The sequence below is a fragment of the Diprion similis genome, chromosome 6, assembly GCF_021155765.1.
Source record: "Diprion similis isolate iyDipSimi1 chromosome 6, iyDipSimi1.1, whole genome shotgun sequence".
Taxonomy (NCBI): Eukaryota; Metazoa; Arthropoda; class Insecta; order Hymenoptera; family Diprionidae; genus Diprion; species Diprion similis.
In genome coordinates this window covers 20699135-20717917 of record NC_060110.1, presented here as the reverse complement: position 1 = coordinate 20717917, position 18783 = coordinate 20699135, and positions in this window count along the sequence as shown.

The window sequence follows — 18783 nt, the reverse complement described above, 5'->3', positions numbered from 1 at the left end:
AGAACGCTGCAGGTACGCCAAAGATGCGATATTTAGCGCTCGATTTGCCATTTCGCGAATATTTTTCGCGCCGGTTATAGATCATCGGTTCATCCATTATTCTGCTACATCCATAATTTCTTCCCCTCCATAATCTTTTCCACAGTCGAATAGACCCCGAGATAATTTCCAGCGAAACACGTTTGCTGTTATAATTTAAATAAAATAAAATTGCAAATGAAACGCCCGAAATTCACGGTTCAACCATCGCAGCAGTAAAAACTTCTTCTATTATTCCGACAGTGGCGAAAACATAAGTAAATTGAACTCATAGATGATTCAATAATTTGCAAAGTTTGGTGTAACTTGAGCCCAATTCCGCAAGTTTTTCAAATATTCGACTGGCTGTAAATATGGCAGTTTATCGGATAACTCGTCGACCGAATAAAGTTTGAGCCGAATAACTTGATTTTACCCCAATTCCTGATCTGCTTTCATCAAACTAAGTAACCACAAGTTTGGGGATGATGCCCATCGGGACTATCAGACAATGTATTTGAGGAGCTTTGGTTACAAATATTGATTTGTACGAGGATATCTGGATTTTCAGAATTTTATAACTATAAAATAGAACAGAGGAAGAGAGCAAAGGTTTAACAATTGATTGAAAGCATCATTTTCAATACAACGATTTACTAGCTGTTTTATTTTTATATTTTTTTTATATTGCAAATTTTTCACCGTCCACTTTATTTAGACAGACTTCAAAATTTATACGTTATACGTAAAGCTGCAACTTTAATCGAGAAATTAATAATTGTCGATTGAAAAATTATGATTTTTATAAAACAATAGGATGAAGTAAAAATGATGGAAGTTATTTACTCCGTTCATATAACTATAATGATCTTACGTAGAGAAAAAAAGTTTCGTTCTTTTAATGAGTAGTTACTTTTTAATTGCTTGGATTTATTTCACCGTGATATACTTGTTTCCTTCTGCTGTCAAGTCAAGCAACATAAAATGCACTTCGCACCCTTTAAGAGTTGAAAGCGAGTTTAGCGCCCGCAGGGATAAAAACAGGATTGACATTCCTGTATGTACGGATGCAGATCATACAGGTGTAATATTATTTGTATACCTCCGTGAATCATGTTTCAAGCATCAATATTTGCATAAGGAAAGTGATTAAACCTACGTTGGCGTTGTTCAACTTACTTGATTATAATAAGCTAATCTGTAATGAACAGTTCACAGCTTCAAAACAGCGGGAATATCGGAGACTTGTGCTTCACAGCTGATCAGTGAAGAAAAAATGCACTGGTCGTTTATCACAAATTTAAAAAAATATTTTTTGGTTTTTTTCAACGATCTTTTTTTATCCTCGATTCTATTATCCATATTAAAAATTCGATTTAGGAAAATTTATACACATTGTTAATTATTGTTGGTCAAAATCAGAAACGAAACTCGAAATCTGTTATCTTTTTTTTAATAATTTCTTCAAACCCAAATTCACCCCGGTTCTAATTCAAAGTCTCGTATAATAATTTGGGAAAGCGAACACGAGTCACCCCGTTGAGTACGGTTCAAAGTAAGAGAACTGACTGCGGTTGATCGGGTTGAGCGTAATTCGTCGCGATTCGGATGTGCGCGGGTTTAAAGTGCGCGTCAAGCCGTCGATCGTAATTTGAATTCTGGCGGGAAGCGGGCCGAAGTTTGGCGCGGAATTTAAAAAGTTTCACCATCAATTTTCACACCGTCAAAACACAACGACCAGCCCTGAGTCTTGGAGACGTTCCCTCTGCCGCGGTCTGTGTTTAACTGGAAGCCGGCTTTGCTCCGTCGGTTTACCGTCGTCGACGTCGTCGTCGTCGTCGTCGTCGTCGTCGCCGTCGTCGACGAGTCGGAGGCTCTTGGCGAACTGCACGCGTTTCTCCTCCACAGATTCAATCTCAAACTGATAACGCGCATCGGCGACGACGACGACGCTATTCGAAACTGCGAGTCTTCATCCCTCTCCTTCTCTCCCCCCTCCCTCGCCGTTGAGAATTTTTATTAACTTTTTCCCATCAGGTTTAATTTAATTTTCTTACACAGGTAGTAGGTGCCCACAGCTCTTTCTACCTAGCTGCCTGCTGTGGATGCGTATTTCAAAATTTTATCTTTTATTTTTCTTTCTTGATTTGTGAATCGCAAGACAATCTCTGCGCACGGTATATGGTAATATAAGAGGCTGAAGATATTGGTACTTGACTCGTATTTCACGCTGTTTTATTTCTCAGCCTGTTTTCATGTTATACACACTCTCCGCAGCTTTCATTTAACTTTTATTCATTGCTTTATTACACTTTTAAACCTCGCTCCGGATAGTTTATTCGCTACATTGTATATGCATGGATATTCTTTTCCCTCGTTCATTATAGTCTCATGTTATGCTTCAAATTTTTTCTTTCCAAATAAAAAAAAAACACTTGCGATTTGTTTACCCGACGTATATAATCCAAGCCTGTCTATCAAAATATGTGTATTACACGATGAAAATCATTCTACAATCTTGCAGGAAAATTTTAGAATGCAAAAAATTCTACATTCTATAACGACAGTTGAATTATTGCTGTAATTTTAAATTGATATTAAATTTTTAAATAGACAAATTTTCATTCCGTTCGGTTTAGCGCTTGGGATAAAAAGAAAAAAAAACTAAATACAAGTAGGACTGTACAAAAAAATATTATATTTCTAGGCATACATTTTTTTCTGACTTTAATAACATCCTCGGCAAAATTCTAGCTATACACAGCATCGGGAAGTTCATGCATCTAGAAGGCAAGAACTTTTTAACACAAAAATAAAAAAAAAAAAAAAATCGCACGCCTAATAGAGTGCAAAAAATAACGCAGTGAAATCTGTTAAAAATGTAATCGAAAAGAAACTTGGTCGAGTTAGAAGGCAAAGCATATGAATCATGGAAATTAGTCACGTGTTTATTATATGTACAGAGTTTCGTTAACCCCCGATCATCGGGGAGGCGCGAAACGAGAGTATATTCACGAGCCTTTTAATGTGTCAGGATTGTCGAGGATCTATTTCGGTTTTGCATGGTACCCACAAGTACAACATGTAAACCTAAAACAATCTGACATGTTGTATGTGGAGGTAAAATTTATCGTTTGTTGCCGTGTGAGTGGAGGGAAGGAGATTTGAAGTTGACACGGTTGTCACGTAACGTTTACGCTCACCTATATGTATATGTATACGCATGCCTACGTAGATATTTTAACCGCACTTGAGTGCGGGAATGGAGGACGACACGTGTTGGTGAGTTGTCATCATCGTACTCGTTTCCCTTATCACATGTTTCGTCAAACAACGTGGGCGCGGCGGCGTCTCATCGCCTCATGTTTAGATATTCTGTTCGAATAATAAAATGTCGCGGGGTAACTCGATGACGCGATGAAGAACGCCGGGGACGAAAATGGAAAATGAAAATTTGCCGAGGAAATTTAACAACGTTAAATCTACGCCGGCCGATGCAATAATTTCACCGAATGATCATCGAAACGTTTCGCCATTCCGTTTACGAAACTTGAAGAAATACTCAAACTTTTTACTTCGTGAAACACGCGAACCAGTAATTTGTACGCCGACGGGACTAACTTTCTTTCAATTACCCACTCGGTGACTATAAATTTTCAACACCGAATTTCTCACAACTTTTTAGCAAGTATTTCGCTTCGTATCGTCTGTTCGATATTGCAATTATTGTCATGCTATACGGGATTTGTTGAACATTTTATTTTTAGGATACTATCGAATTTCAAATCAAAATATTCAATTATTCAATGTTTTTTTTTTTTACTAAATTAAGTCAGTTTCAAAGATGAAGAATTGATGTAAATTTGTTCCGATTTAACCTTACGATTTCTGCACGGTGAACCAAATGTTTACTTTCAGGTTTCCTCCATATTCGAGGAAATCAATAATAAACCACGTCAGTTTGCCGTTGAATTGCCGAATATACATTGTTTAATTATACTTTTTGCAATGTAAATCCGTGCGAAACCACCCGGGATCTCCACACTTCCCCCATAGCAATTAAGGATATTTTTTTCGATTTTGGATTATCCGTTTAGTAGAAAATGACGTTTCATATTGTGACAGAACGAAAAAAAAATTTATTTCACGATCAGCTTCGAGCGTTCAACAATTTTATCACCATTTGAATTATAAGACGTTTTTAGTATTCCTTTTTCAACTTATTGTTAGATATCAATGAAAAATTGATCGCAATGAATAAGTTTAAAACATAGTGATGTTATTTTGTTTGTCAATCCAAATACTTACAGAATATATATATATATATGTATAATCGAATCCAAAACATCTGCGAAGACTTCTCGTCCCCGTGTTGAAATGTATATTATACAAAAATTCTGCGTGGTTGGAAGTCCTCTTGATTATACAAGCTCCGTTGAATATTTTATGAAACCACACTGAAAACACGTACATATATGCTGCATTCTATACATGAATTGAAAATATTGTTATTATTGCGAAAACTTGTTATAAGAAGATCTTGTTTTGATCTTCGACCCTCTTTTGACCCATGAACAATTTTTGTTTTTTTCTCTATCTTACACATCTACGATGAATCTTTATTGAAAGGTAAACTGATTTCTGTGATCTCTTTAGGCATGAAATAATTTTTATAAACAATTAGTTGTAGGTGTTCATTTAAAACCAGAGACATTTATCCGAGATTTTGATTACAACACGCGCTGACGATGCTTCACTTTATTTAGATTTAATTTGGACATCCGATGAGGATTGAAATTAAAAAATTGAAAACGTAAAATACTTACAAAAATACAATACGATTATGCAACAAATCCTTGAAATTTTATTTGATATTCGATTTTCGCAATTTAGGCGTCAGACGATGGCGCGAGGTTCTACTATAACTGAGTACAAAATGAAAAGTGGAAGAAAAAATAAATGTATGCAAACTGCCCGCAGTTTTGACCTCAATATTCTCAACTCTGAGACTCGGTGTGAAAAACTACGATTATATTATTTTATATTAAAAAATTTTAGTATCTCAGAATGTTCACATCAAAAAATAGTGTCAACACTAAAGAAAGAGAAAAGATTTGCTGACTTTACCAAATATGGCGATCAAATATGAAAGGAGAAATAATTTTTTGAATAAAAAAGGGTAATTTCATTCGATAAGAAAGTTATAGTCACAACAAAAATTTGTGTCATCAAGTGAAAGCTTTATTTGAATTAACGAACATTTCTTTCCACATGTTCTTTCATATCATTTGGTGAGTTCAAAAAATTTTTCTTGCACGTAGCTCACCGAAATACGATTACACGGATGAATTCCATGCTGTAATACGTACTGATGCGACGTAGACGCGTCCCCTGAGTGTGTATTATCCGAAGATACGCATCAGGTTACAGGCTCAATTTCTCACGAGAATTGACGAGAAAATATCCCCAAATACGCCGCATTCTGAGGGTGCAGTGCGGAGGCGGGGTTGATATTCCGAATTTGAAAAGCTCCGAAAGCGCCAAATTCCAGATTTTTGGGTGTCTGAACTTAATGTAAGGAAATCAAATTTTGGAAAGGATATGACTCCAACAAGTCAAAGTTTCAAAAGTACAAAAATAAGAAAATATAAAAATCTGAAGCAGCTAAATTTCGAATGATAGAAGATTTTCAGTTATGTGAATTTCTGGCTTGGTAAAATTTCACAACTTTGATCTTTCTTTGTTTTGGATTTTTGATATTTTTACGTTCAGAATCCTGGTCGTTCTGATTTTCGATTTTTCTCATTTTTACACCCACTCAATAAATAAACTACGTTGTTTGCGTATATTTTAATTTTCGGAATTTTAATCGATCTAATCTTCACGTTTCGGAACTTTGATTTATCGTAACTTGAATTTTCGGAATCTCAGGAGCCGTCAGGTTTCCAACCATTCAGAAATTTGTTGTTACGTAAAGGTTTGATTTCTTTACTTTGGAAATCCGGAAGTTCAACCCCGCTCCGATAAAACGGTGCGTTACGCAAATCTTTAAAAAAATATGTCCAGTATTTCTATAGAGTATGATATATAGAAACGGAAGGTCAATTTTCCATCAAACTGTATCGCTAAAACGATCAATCTGCCCTCTTTCAATTGAAGATTATCCAGCTCCTTATGAAAGAGAGCTTGAAAATGGAAAACATGTTGAAAAGTTAGGAAATTTCTCGCATTAGTACCCAGAGAATATCACTTACTCCGATCTTTGTACAACTCAAACAATTCTCAGCAGTGAAAGAAGACTGAGAACAACCCGTACACATCGACCAGGCAAGGCTAAGAATGTAAGATCCCTGGTTGGTTGAAAATGGAACTAAAAGGGTTGCTTAAAAGGGTCGGAGGGTAAGATTCCTCACCCCGTGAACGTAGACACCGTAGTATCAGCAGGAGTGAACAGTATTTATTCCTGACGTAAAAAGTGTTCGTCACATTTCACCACCCTAGTTTTTTTTTTTTTTTTTTCTTTTTCGTTGACGAATAAATTAATTTCACGTAGCAAAAGCAATATCCTGTATAACGTTTCAGGCAAACACGTTGTGCTTATTATCGGTAAAAATTCACTGTGTCGACGGATCGATGAAAAACGGATTTCAAATCAGTAGAATGACTCTAAGATGTAATCTTTTTACTTCTGAGCCTTTTATGTTCCGGCCTTAAAAAGCCGGACTGCAGATTTGCGCATATCCTCGAGGTAATTCGAGGCTTATAAGGGTTTGATTTGAATTTAAATGATCGTGCATAGGAATTTAATTAACCAGCGATCTCTCCTTATTGGCAGAGACACGATACGCGATTTCAACTTGCATAGGTAATTCTGCTAGGAAGGTTGAAATTACCTCTTTTGCAGAACGCTAAAAAAGCCGGGGTGAATCTAATCGCTTATTCCGGACTAGTCCGAAGAAAATTCGCTTTGGTAGAATTTAAGAGTCGAGCGTATAGATATTCCACCCTTGTTTCCAACCCCGGGAACGAAATAAGTCTTAATACTTTTTGCCATCTGGCGTTGCGGTAACGATTTGATAGATTTTAACCTCCTCGAGAATATCGCGAATATATGAGCGTTATCGTTTCCCGATTAAAATATCTAAGGTTTTATCGATGCGAATGCTCGTGAAGATGCGTTTATTTTCTTTCAGCCTTATAACAGTTTGAACAAATCGTAAAGAGGGTCGTAAACAAGACTGGAGACTTGAACTTTTTTCCTACGCGAAGCGATTCACGCCTGCAAAATTATTAGGATCTGTTGATCGTGAGACCAACTTTTATTGACGAAGTTATTCTAATTCTTAGCTTTCGTTTAGCGACCTGAATATTGCATGAGAGCAGTCTCACGATCACTCGTTTAACTCCTCATTCTTTCCGGAATTGCGCAAAGTATCTCAGCTGGCCCTTGAAATACGGGAAATGCGTTAAAAAACCACAAATTTTTTTTTTTAACGATTTTCGTGATATGAGTAACTTTTTCTAAATTCCGCTACAAAAAGGCGCTGCATCGTTGAAATTTGAACGCTTTCCGTTGGTTTGTTTACGTGACATAGAAGGAAAAAGGGTGAATTTGCTCGGTCGGTAAAGCTAGGACTGCTACTTGATCTTAATATTTATACACTTGATCCTTGAGTACCGATTTTTGCTTCCTACTTTTTCTCTGAAAAAAAGTATCGCAATTTCGAGGCGCTGCTCGTGTAATAAGATATTATTCGCAAAAATGATATCAGAGATAAAAAATTGGCAATCAGAATTTTTCTTTTCTTTTTTTGTCAAAGAGATTGACGCGTCCGTATTTCGGAGGCGTTTGGAATACTGAATACGTCCCTTCTCAAAATGTTAAAGTAGGTAGATGATAAACGTTAGCAGGTGTTCGCGCGAAATATTCTTGATAAATTTACGCCCGACTATAATGTGTGGTAATGATTTCGGAACGAACGGTATATTAGCAAGTTTAGTTGCTATGCGAAATATCGTGCAAGTATGCTTATTTGGACATGTTTATCGCAGTGCGGGGTGAACAGATGGTGAAAAATTCGTGGAAACCGTACAAAACGTCATAAACAATATCATGCCGAGATGATTTACAGTCATTATCGTTAATACACCTTATCTACACACTTTCAGCCCTCGGTAGTTATGCAATAAACGAAAATGTCCAAAAATTAACGTTTAACAATTTTCCATCGAAACTTGATTCTTAAGGTGACGTCAAATATTCTACCGCATATTGGAAAAACAATTCACCGAAAGATGAAATACGGCAATTTATACAAGAACTTTCAAACGAGTCTCACTGATTGACAATCAATCGATTAAAGTGAATCAGTTGCACTCATCAGAACATGAGAGTCGCTGTATAAAGTTTAATTGTTCGGAAGGAACACGTATACCTACCTAATTATTTACGTTTAGATGTAAATGTTATTGGCGTTTTAGTTAACAGCGCGATTAATTTCCCTGACAATGAGTCGAGTTCTCGAGTTGCGAAATTTATGGATGTTGATTTTCCGCAGCTAGAACATGATGCGTATAACGTATATAAGTAAGATTAGGTTGTCAGCATCCGTTCTTTGAACTATTCTGTTATCGAACCAAGAATATTAGCTGTCTACAATATCCACCTTCGCGATTGCTATTCCTGAATTATTCACTCTTCGACGCAAACTTGCAGAGTCTCTCTTTCATCCGACCTCAGATGGATCGCGGCTGAAGAAAGGGTTTTGAGTGAAGGCATCAGCTTTGATGAATATCTTAACTGGCGCGAAGGTCGTTCAATATTTTCGTATATCTATACATCCCCTCACACATCCGGTGTGTATATGTATATGTAGGTATACCGCTTTGGCATAAGATCGTGGAAATATTTATCGAACATTTGTTCGTAGGAAGGCTTCTTGCGACTTGGTTTTTCTTATCAGCTCGACGTGCTGCGTAAGATTCGACTTCAGAGATAAACAGGGATGTGAACCTAGACCTTTGCAAAAACACGCGACGTCATATTTGCATGGGACAATTATAGCAGGCACCGTGAACTTTATGCCTCAGGAAAACGGCCCGAGATTTCGATCAGCAGGAAACTCGACACTGTGGTTTTCCCTCGCGATGTTGAGTTATATTACAGACCGTAACTGCGTAACTTGTTTATAATTTACATCGGCGTCGAGTAAAAACATACACTTAGATATCACAATAGAGGGTGTGGCTCGTTTTTTAATCCATCGCTTCGCGACTCGGTATGCAAAATTGTTTATAACAAAAATATTTAACTTCCTAAACTTAAATTTTTATAGCCGTTCGACCAATTTCTTTCACAGATATAAATCACTATTTTACTCTGAAAACATTCTATAATTAAAAAAGTTTGGCTGTTCAATAAACGAAACGATTTCAATTCCTAAGCTTATGTAGTCAAAATAGATTAGCCTCTTACATGGCATGAATATAGGAAAAATGTCTAAGAAAGATTACGTATTGTTTTTTATTGGAGCGAATTTCGGCAAAAAAAATTGTTGAGACAAATTTAACACACCTTATAATGGAAGAGTCGTTTTTTTCTAATGCGTTTGAAAATCAGACTGCGTTTCTGAAACTTGGCAAATCGTCGATTTAAAAATTTTTTTAAATCTGGACCATTCGTTCGTACCACGTACTTCTCTTTTTCTTTTTTTTTAATTCTTTTGATTGCGAATGCTTTTCGAGAGTTTTTCAGACTTATTCACATTGAAAAAAAAAATTTTCACGCACCATATCATGCAAACAAAAATATCCAACACACAACGCTAAATTTACCGATAAAATCCTCATATTTTAATACGGATTTTTCACGGAGCGTAATTCAGATGGTTCAACGAAAAATCCACGTATAATTATAATACATTTTCGCACGTTGTTCGTAGGTACAATTTGGAAAATCCATTCCTGAGAGTGTCAGTCAAATTCTCGTCTTCCGTCAAGAGAACATCAGGCATTCTGGGTCTCCGTGTTGGGTCTCCTTTGCCTCTCGCTGTTCTCCCATTTCCTTCCACTTTTTCCACCATCCATTTATCTCCCTAACTCTTAACGCCACGACATAGCCGGTCCTTATATCCGGTTTGTTTATTCCCTTACCTTTCCTACAACCTTTCTTCATTCTTTCTCTCTCTCTCTCTATATATCTATCTATCTATCTATCTATCTATCTATCTATCTATCTATCTCTCTCTCTTCCAAAAGCTCGGAGCTATTCATAGATCGTCTTCCTTCTTTCCCTCTGAAGCTCTTCGCACGGCGCGTGCCGAGTGGATATACTTATACCTATCGCCATTACAACCGCTGTTTACTGTTTGCTCGATGGATGCGATGGTGAAATATACCCGCGGCCACATCCTTTTTTCCAGCTATGATACTGGTTTGCATTGAATATCAACCGTACCGGAAACGGAGTACATAACGCCTGTAATTACTCAGTTCAACCCTACCAGTCGATTTTCAAACTCGGCGATCGTTAATCAATGACGTAATTTCGTACACGAAATCGTCCAGCAGGCACTTCGTAAGCAGCGGGGCACCTTAAAAACTGTCCAACTAAGCCCACCAAGGCGGGTAATTTTTTCACCCCAATCTATGACGCCGGATAGTTGATGGCGGCGTTTAACGCGACAATGTTTTTTATTAATGGCTAAAAAGCCTACAGGGCGGTGTCCCTAATGAATCTTTTACCAAATGGCACATTATTATCGTGCGTATAAAAGGAGGGTGCTGGCGCCATGGAACTTCCAGATCCTTACCGAAAATATTATACCTTGTAGGAATGTTTTCACGATCTGTCAAACAGACTCTAATTATTGATTAATAATATGCGGCGACACCTTTGTGATCTAGGAAATTTATATTCCTCCCTCGTTTTCGTCATTTTCAGCTTTCATTTCACTTCTATCTTATTTCGCTATTAAATTTCCATTAGCACAGTAGGTGGACTCCGGCATTTACCGCCTTTGAGCGTCGCTTTTAAAGGCATAGTTTCTGCGCGACGTTCCTCTTCGTAAACGCTCCACCCCGAGGCAAATTCTTGGCCAAGAATAACGAGATCAACTCTTACTTATATAACTAACGGCTGTTGATTCAGGCCCGATTATTTCTACCCGTAAAAGGCGCGTGAAATGGAATGTACATGTAATAAATACGTTTTAGAAGAAAAAAGTTTTTTTTATACCAGGAAATTATGCGGCAAAGAATCACTGGAAAGGAATACACTGATAACATCAAGTCTTCATTTTTCGAACGCCTGATTAATCACTCTACAGAATCGTCTCTATATCGGTTTTCCTTCTCATTCGGCCTTGCTGCTATACACGTTAAACATACAACTGATTGTTTACGAATTATATACATTAGTAAATATTATTTCAGACAGAAATTTTGTCCGACCAATAATCTCTCGCTTACAGATTACACATGCGTGAATTTTTCATTCGTCATTTACGGGTATAGAGCTTTAGAATCATACGAGGACGTGGAAAGTTTGCGTCACTCTGACGATCGGAAGCTTTATTCGGAAATCTCTCGACAGAAAATTTGAGAACATGGTTACCCTCGCTTTAAGGCCATAAGAAATTCTCAAGTAAAAGTCCCTCTAAGTAAAAAAATTGTGACAGAAAATGCTTCGACTAGCAAGCCGTATCGAGTACTTAACTTTTTATCAGTCCATGGTTTTCGGCGAATCGACATTAGAACGGTTTGGTTTCTGAGTGACGATACATTTTTGCCTATTTTTTCTGCAATCCTCTCAGCTTTTCATTAATTTTTTTTCTTCTCTACTTCTATAGAACACCGTTTAATGTTTTATTCGAAGCATTCAGCGTAATGTAATGATACTGAACGTTAGATGGTAAATATAGGTATACGGGTATAATTTGAATGAAAATATGAACTCGGCATTTTGATGCGATATTATAGAATCCTCGTTCCGAGAACGGCCGAGATGCATAAAATTTTTATACCGACCACCGTTGTACACAAGCAGCACCTGTTTTATATACGACTGCGAATTGTTCTTTTATAGGGTTTTCCAAGCTGCCTTCTGCAGGTCACTGTTTACCTACTACTGTACACAGTCTACAGAAAATTTTGATATCCTATGAAGTCCGTCAGTCACCGCAAGACAAATTGGAAGTTAAATTAAATTCTGCTTTCTACCCGCCACTTCCTACTAATTTGACTGCTTTTAACATCCCAAGCAAGTGTTCTGAGCGAGTTCTGGAACATTCACGAATTTATTATACACTTTTCGTCCATCAGACTGTCAGCTGAATTTCAAATGAGTTTTCTTATTCATTAAGTACTAATCTACAAACAATTTACAAATGAAATTCTTAGAAGATCGTGGGGGTAAATTACTGCTAAATGCGTCTTGAATGCACTTGTGTTAACCGTTGAAAGCATTTTGCCTTCCAGCAATTGGATACCTCGGTCTTCGTCACCCTCAAAATCTACCATATCTTATACATCGCTCAACGCTTGATGAATCTTCAATCGAAATCAGACTCGGGACAAGAGCTTAAATCTACGAAGCGACGATGAACAACCTGTTGTGAATATTATTGTTATTTTGAACTAGAGTATTTCGCCAAGCCGATCAGAGTGATATTAGGGTCTTGATCGGCTTATTATTTACATAATAAACGGATTCAACCCTGCAACCCAGCCTCTCGCTGCTCAGGTAACAGGTAGTTATAAAATAATTATTATGGTACCTTTGTAAATTCGTAATGCTGACTGATTGTAACCGGGATCATGAAATTCGCAAGAAAATTGTACGGAATTTCGTATGTACAATAGCATCACTGCTATTGCCAGATACCGTATTAGCGCGGGCAAATTCCTGGTACTAATTACCGGTCAACACCCACTCTACAGGTTGCGTAATTACCGTGTCTCGAAATGATATTGACCTTGGTTATATCGCGAGAAAAAGCAGTGAATCAGCGACTCGAATGTCCTTCTTTGGGCTCACGACGAAGGGAATGTTGGAGTTTTATTCGTTGGGTGATATTCGAGGACTCTTCAGAAGCCTCGACTCGTCCAGGTGGCAGCTTGCCATATTCGTCATTTATAATCATACGTCAAGTTCGACTAATTGGATTGGTATTTGAATTATTCTGTGCAACGGGGAATAATTTCTCGAACTTTACCTGCTTTGGGCAGACTCGGTATGGTTCCAATGGATGTTATGGATATGACATGAATACCAGTGCCGTGATAGGAATGTAATGGCAACAGTAAGGACAGCTGTATCGTCAGACAGACACGTGCTATTATTTGGAACCGCACAATGTCGCGAGGTTCCTTTAGCGAAAATATTTATTTTCTGGTTGACGAATGGCTGAAGAAAATTGGGGCAACGTTATTAACGATAAGGCTCGATTAAGGTGGTTGACGAGTCGAATTTCAATACCTTTTCGTTAATTTGATTACGAGATAGTTGAACAGTGGGAAATTATACAATATATAGATTCTTAAGCTACGACGATTTTCCTGAAAATTCAATATAAACAAGTGCCAAATCTATCTATTTTTCATTTTAAATCGATTTAAAATAGTTCAAAACCTAATCGATATTCATTCTATTTCGTATCACTTCATGATAGCTTATTTTGTTTAGTCGGCAAAAAAATTTTTTTTATAAATTCACTGAAACAGATTTTAGGTTTTTTTTGCCATGGTAAACGATTTATTAATCAAAATCAATATCAGTGTAGTCTTATGCAATTGCATATTTATCGGTACTCTTCTCAACGAAATAAGTCATCCTGGAATGATAATGAACGAGTCTATGAGACCTTTAATAATTTTAAGTGATTTGAAACGAAATTTCGGTATATTTATAATTTATATATTTTTGTATCTCGAATTTTAAAATTTATAAATCCTGAATGTAGGGCGGTATCGCAATGAAGTAAGTGAAAAAGCGTTGATTAGAGCCTCCTCAATTCTCGCGCGAGTCGTGGAACGTTAATAAGGGAAATTCACAACTTGCAGTAGTAAGTTCTGCCTGCGTTTATAATTGTGATGTATAAGAAGAGCGATGCTCCGCTATAAATTCAACTTAATTTACCGTTCAGACCAGACAGGTGACTTTTACGGTTTTCGTCGTAAAAAGAACAAGGATCGAGGCTGCGCGATCCTCTTCGGGAAAACGCTGGCATCCCCGTTTCTTAAGGGCTCGATGTAGGCCGGTCGTGATCCCTTCGGGTCTCTGTTAGGATAACACTAAATTCCTTATTAACCAGCCTGAAACGAGAACCGCAGGATATTCATGCCGGGCATTGTTTAAGAAACAAGTAGTAAGTAGGTATACATATAATATAAAGAGCCTTCGCTATTCGTGCCACGTTTTTCCACGGTACGTAATTTGTGTTAACTTTCCCTGAATTGCAAACAAAACCCCTAGGTAACCCTCTCCGCATTGTCAATATGAAATTAAATTTCTGCCATGCCTTCCTGGTCACATTATACGTTATACAATTATTTAGCGACTGAATTTAGAGCGCGGCTAACAAACTACCTTCTACGTATTAATGACAAAATCCCTGTATCTCGAATTTCCCGATCAAAACTACAGGATCGTTCATTTTGCGTCCGAGCGATTAGCATTATCAGGGCTTCTGTTTGATCAACGATTCGCAGGCGATGCCGCTCCCACGGATGATTCACGTCAATTGTCGCCAAAAACCGGTGCCATAGGCAGGGTTGAAAATTATTATAGTACCCAGTCGTCGCTTCACCTGAAACTGACGTCAAGTGTCTACCTTCGTTTTGCCGCTGTCATAGAAATACGGGAATACCAGGTTTGATTAAAGGCCTCTAGGTATCTCTCTACTTGCAAATTTCTAGACAGTGAATCGTCTGCGACAGTAAAAATTCACCGCTCAAGCTTTTATAAGACGGTCGAAAATTATCAGGCCCTACTTTTGCCAGAACTGTGCAAAAAAACTTTCGACGTTAGTGAAATTCCATTTCCTTTCGTCTCGTTTTGACTTCGGATCTGCTGGCAGAAGCATATCGTGCAACATACCGATCTTGAACTCTTTCCATGCGTCAACCAAGACCGAGGAACGCTGTGTGTGCTGGTATTTTTATACCTCAGCGTAAAGAAACTCGGCTTTTCACACGCCGTTTATTTATCATCGTCGAATTCCTTCCTTTCGAACAACAGGGCTATTGACACGTAATGTAGTTTTCCGAGTAGCTATACGAACGTACTAGTGAACCAGGTATCGATCCTAGGGCAGTATCCGTTTCCTATCGAGTTATATCCCTCAGGATAGCGCTCGTTGATTACTGCAGTCCAAACTTCATTTTCGAATCGCGTCTGGACGAAGGCCGAGTCGTTGAAACAGCAAACTGTGCGAGTAATCGTGAATCGAGAAAATCGCGAATAACGCGATCATCTTTGTCATGCGAATCTTGCTTCTCCCCGCAACGCGCATGTCAATTGGCCACAACTGATTGTAAGTCACGAGGAATTGAAGGCATGGCATTTTCGTATTTGAGATAAAACCGAGTACGTATGTGAAATCGCGAGCTCGGACTTGATTTACGCTGACGGTGTTTGGAAAACAACGCTTAATCAGGTCTTGAACAGCGGGGAACCCACGTTGCGAATATAACGCGATTGCCCGCAAGCAGTAAGCAATTGACGGTAGTCGAGCGAAAGTTTATTTGAGAGAATGAGCGGTCAGATAAATACCGCTGAATTTAGGATGTCTTTCCTTCTTTTTTTTTTTTTTTTACCAGTTTATTTCTTCTTAAACAAAAACAAGTAGTTTTACTATTTTTCACCGATCGTATCTGTTTGACATTCAAATTTCGGTTCAACTTAACGTTGGTGAATCGGCGATTATCTCTATTCAATTGTTTAATTTTTCATTTCGATTAATAACTGAAACTTAATTGCTGTATAAAAATTTTATGTTCTCAGATACGAGAACTTTGCGGCAAAAACGGAATAATTGAGTTCGGAAAAGTTTGTTCGTCAGCAATGCTACGATTCGCAATCAATCGTTGCTTCTTCTTGGCCTGATTCACTTAATTTTTTTCCCCAATCAATGTTCTTCATCACCTTTTAAATCGGAAGATTAGGGCGTTCGAACTCTATCGTCGGGATTCTTTGTTGTTCGATTCGCACAGATGTGTGTCATCGCAACCGGGATTCAAACTCTCTCAGAAATGTGAAAAAACATTCCCTGAATCGTCAATCGATCGAATCAATGCTCGTCACGTCCAGGAAATTTAGACGGAGAAAAGCTCTTCGTTTACGGATTGTGGCCAACCCTAGTAGCGAGACAATTAACAAAACGAACCCAATCCTAAGAATCTGCGCTGGTAGAATCCCACGACCACAAACTCTTGCACAATTCGATTAGCGTGCAAACAATTTAGCCGATTACTTTTTCTGGGCAAAGAGGTCGGTTCTTTGCGGGAGTAGAAGCAGGTGCTTCCTGAATTCACGAAATCCATGGTTGTCATGATTCACGGACTCGATCAGTCTACTGTAACTGAGTAAATTGAGTCAACCATGAATTAAATTTAAACTCGTGTGAATTCTCGCAGTCTTCGAATCAGTCAATACTCCATTTGTGAGCGTTTTCGTAACATTTATGCAAATCCACAGTTTACCGCGAGTTCTAAGCGATATCTGCAACGATATCAAGAATACTTATCCTGGCAGAAGAGAGGATGATCGTATGGTAGTCTGATACCACGGAGATTGTGGCTGCCTTCTAAAACCAGCTCGTTTTTTATTGTGAGAAAAGATTTTTAAATTCCTTTTTACCTTTCCGATCGAGCGTAAACCTTCAACCTGAATAATTCAGATCTAACAAATGGCGTAGGTGCAGGTTACAGTAGGTTGGTTGGTGGGTTCACTCACGAAGATGGATCGACCGAACTCTCAAAGAACTTTAAATGGATTTCTTTCTTGATTTTAAACACAAGCACGATTTTATAAACCGATTAAAGCAAAATATTTTTTCTTTCATACAGACTTTACTACCAAAGCTTACAGATGTAATCAATCCTCTTTGCTCAAAGTTTACTGATACGAACAGGTGATCCTGCGAATGAAAAACTGTTCTGCTCCAGACGAGTTTCATACTTCAATGGCAGTACATCGTACTCACCTACCTAATTACTTTCTTAAGCGGGCATCGAAGGTTTCTCAAACTTACAACCACTTCGTCATCCTTTTCAGAGGACGGGTGCGTCGTCCTGACTTCGACTTAACTGAAAGCAAAAAGCATATTCCCAACATGCGGTGATGCGAGATAACCTTTGTCGCTGTCTAGGCGCTGCTTTTGTACCCAGTGCCCTTCATTTTCTGAACAGTTCAATCGATCTATATTTATACTCGGTATAAATATTGTTAAAAATGTATTTATCAGACTCAGGGTTGATCCCAGACTTGCAGATGTTTTTTCTCACGAAACATACATATATCTAAGCAAAGTGTTGACTCATTCTTCCGGTCTATTAGGTATGGTTATTGCTGCTATGCTTCAAGGCCAGGACACCAGACTCAAGTTTCTCCTCTATAGAATTAATGGGTGGGTGGGTGGGAGGTATAGTAGTGATAACGTGTAAGCCATTGTGGGATACGAGGCATTAGCATACGACATCATTGCAATATGTACGGCATCACAAGGAACACGAGTCTATCCTAAGAAGGAGGAACGAATGTTCCATGGTTCGTGTGGCATTATATCGAAAATGGGTTCATTGTATGAGTACTGCGTGGATACGCCTAATTTCCTGTCGCAAGTCGTAAATCAAACACGGCTGAGAATAAAACTTTTTTCAACTCACCCCGACATTTTCGATCACTAAAGATCTCTTGCGACAGTAGCGAGGATTTAAAGGCCAGGTTTGATACTAGCTACATCATTTTAGTAATTTATATATTGTAGTTGGAACCAGGCAGTACAGGAAGTTGTGTCTTTGATGTAATGACGATACTGAATACCCCATTAGTAGACCACAGTGGCAGTATTGTTTTTCGAATAATAACCGTTGGACAAAACCTAAGTAATTACAGCTCAATTTGGGAAAAACCAGTCCCTTAATAACTGACTAGATGACGTGAATGGAAACTGTTTGTTTTTTCTTTTTTATCTAGTTCATTCTTTATCTGAATACTATAAATGTACGGAAGACTGATTTCCAAGCGAAGATGTAGTTTCGTCGGCTTACCTTGGATTGTAGAAATTTTTTACGAAGGCAATTTCACAATGGCTCATTTTTTACAACACATAAATTTTCAAGGTTGAGTACGGTCTTCTGACAAACGTTTCACGGCACTTATTAGTTCTTCCTACCCTTCGTTCTGCAGTCCAATCGAACCATTACAATTTTAGAAATTAAGGGAGAAATTTTGGGAATGCGCGAAAAACTCAATCATGACCTAATTTCTGGCAGCTGGTAATTTCGGCTGAACTCTTCATTGAGCATTTAATACGGATATATCGGTAATTGAAAAATTCGATCGGCTTAGCATAATCATACATCGCCGAGTTAAACCAAATTGAAAGGTAAGCTCACCAAGCTTGTACTGGATAATATACTTTGGCCCCGAAGTGTCCAACTTTGGCAACAGTAACTGGATATAACTCACGAAACAGCTTACGCCACTAATTACAAATATCAACTTAAGCTCCATATCAGTTCAGGAAGTTGTAAACAATGAAC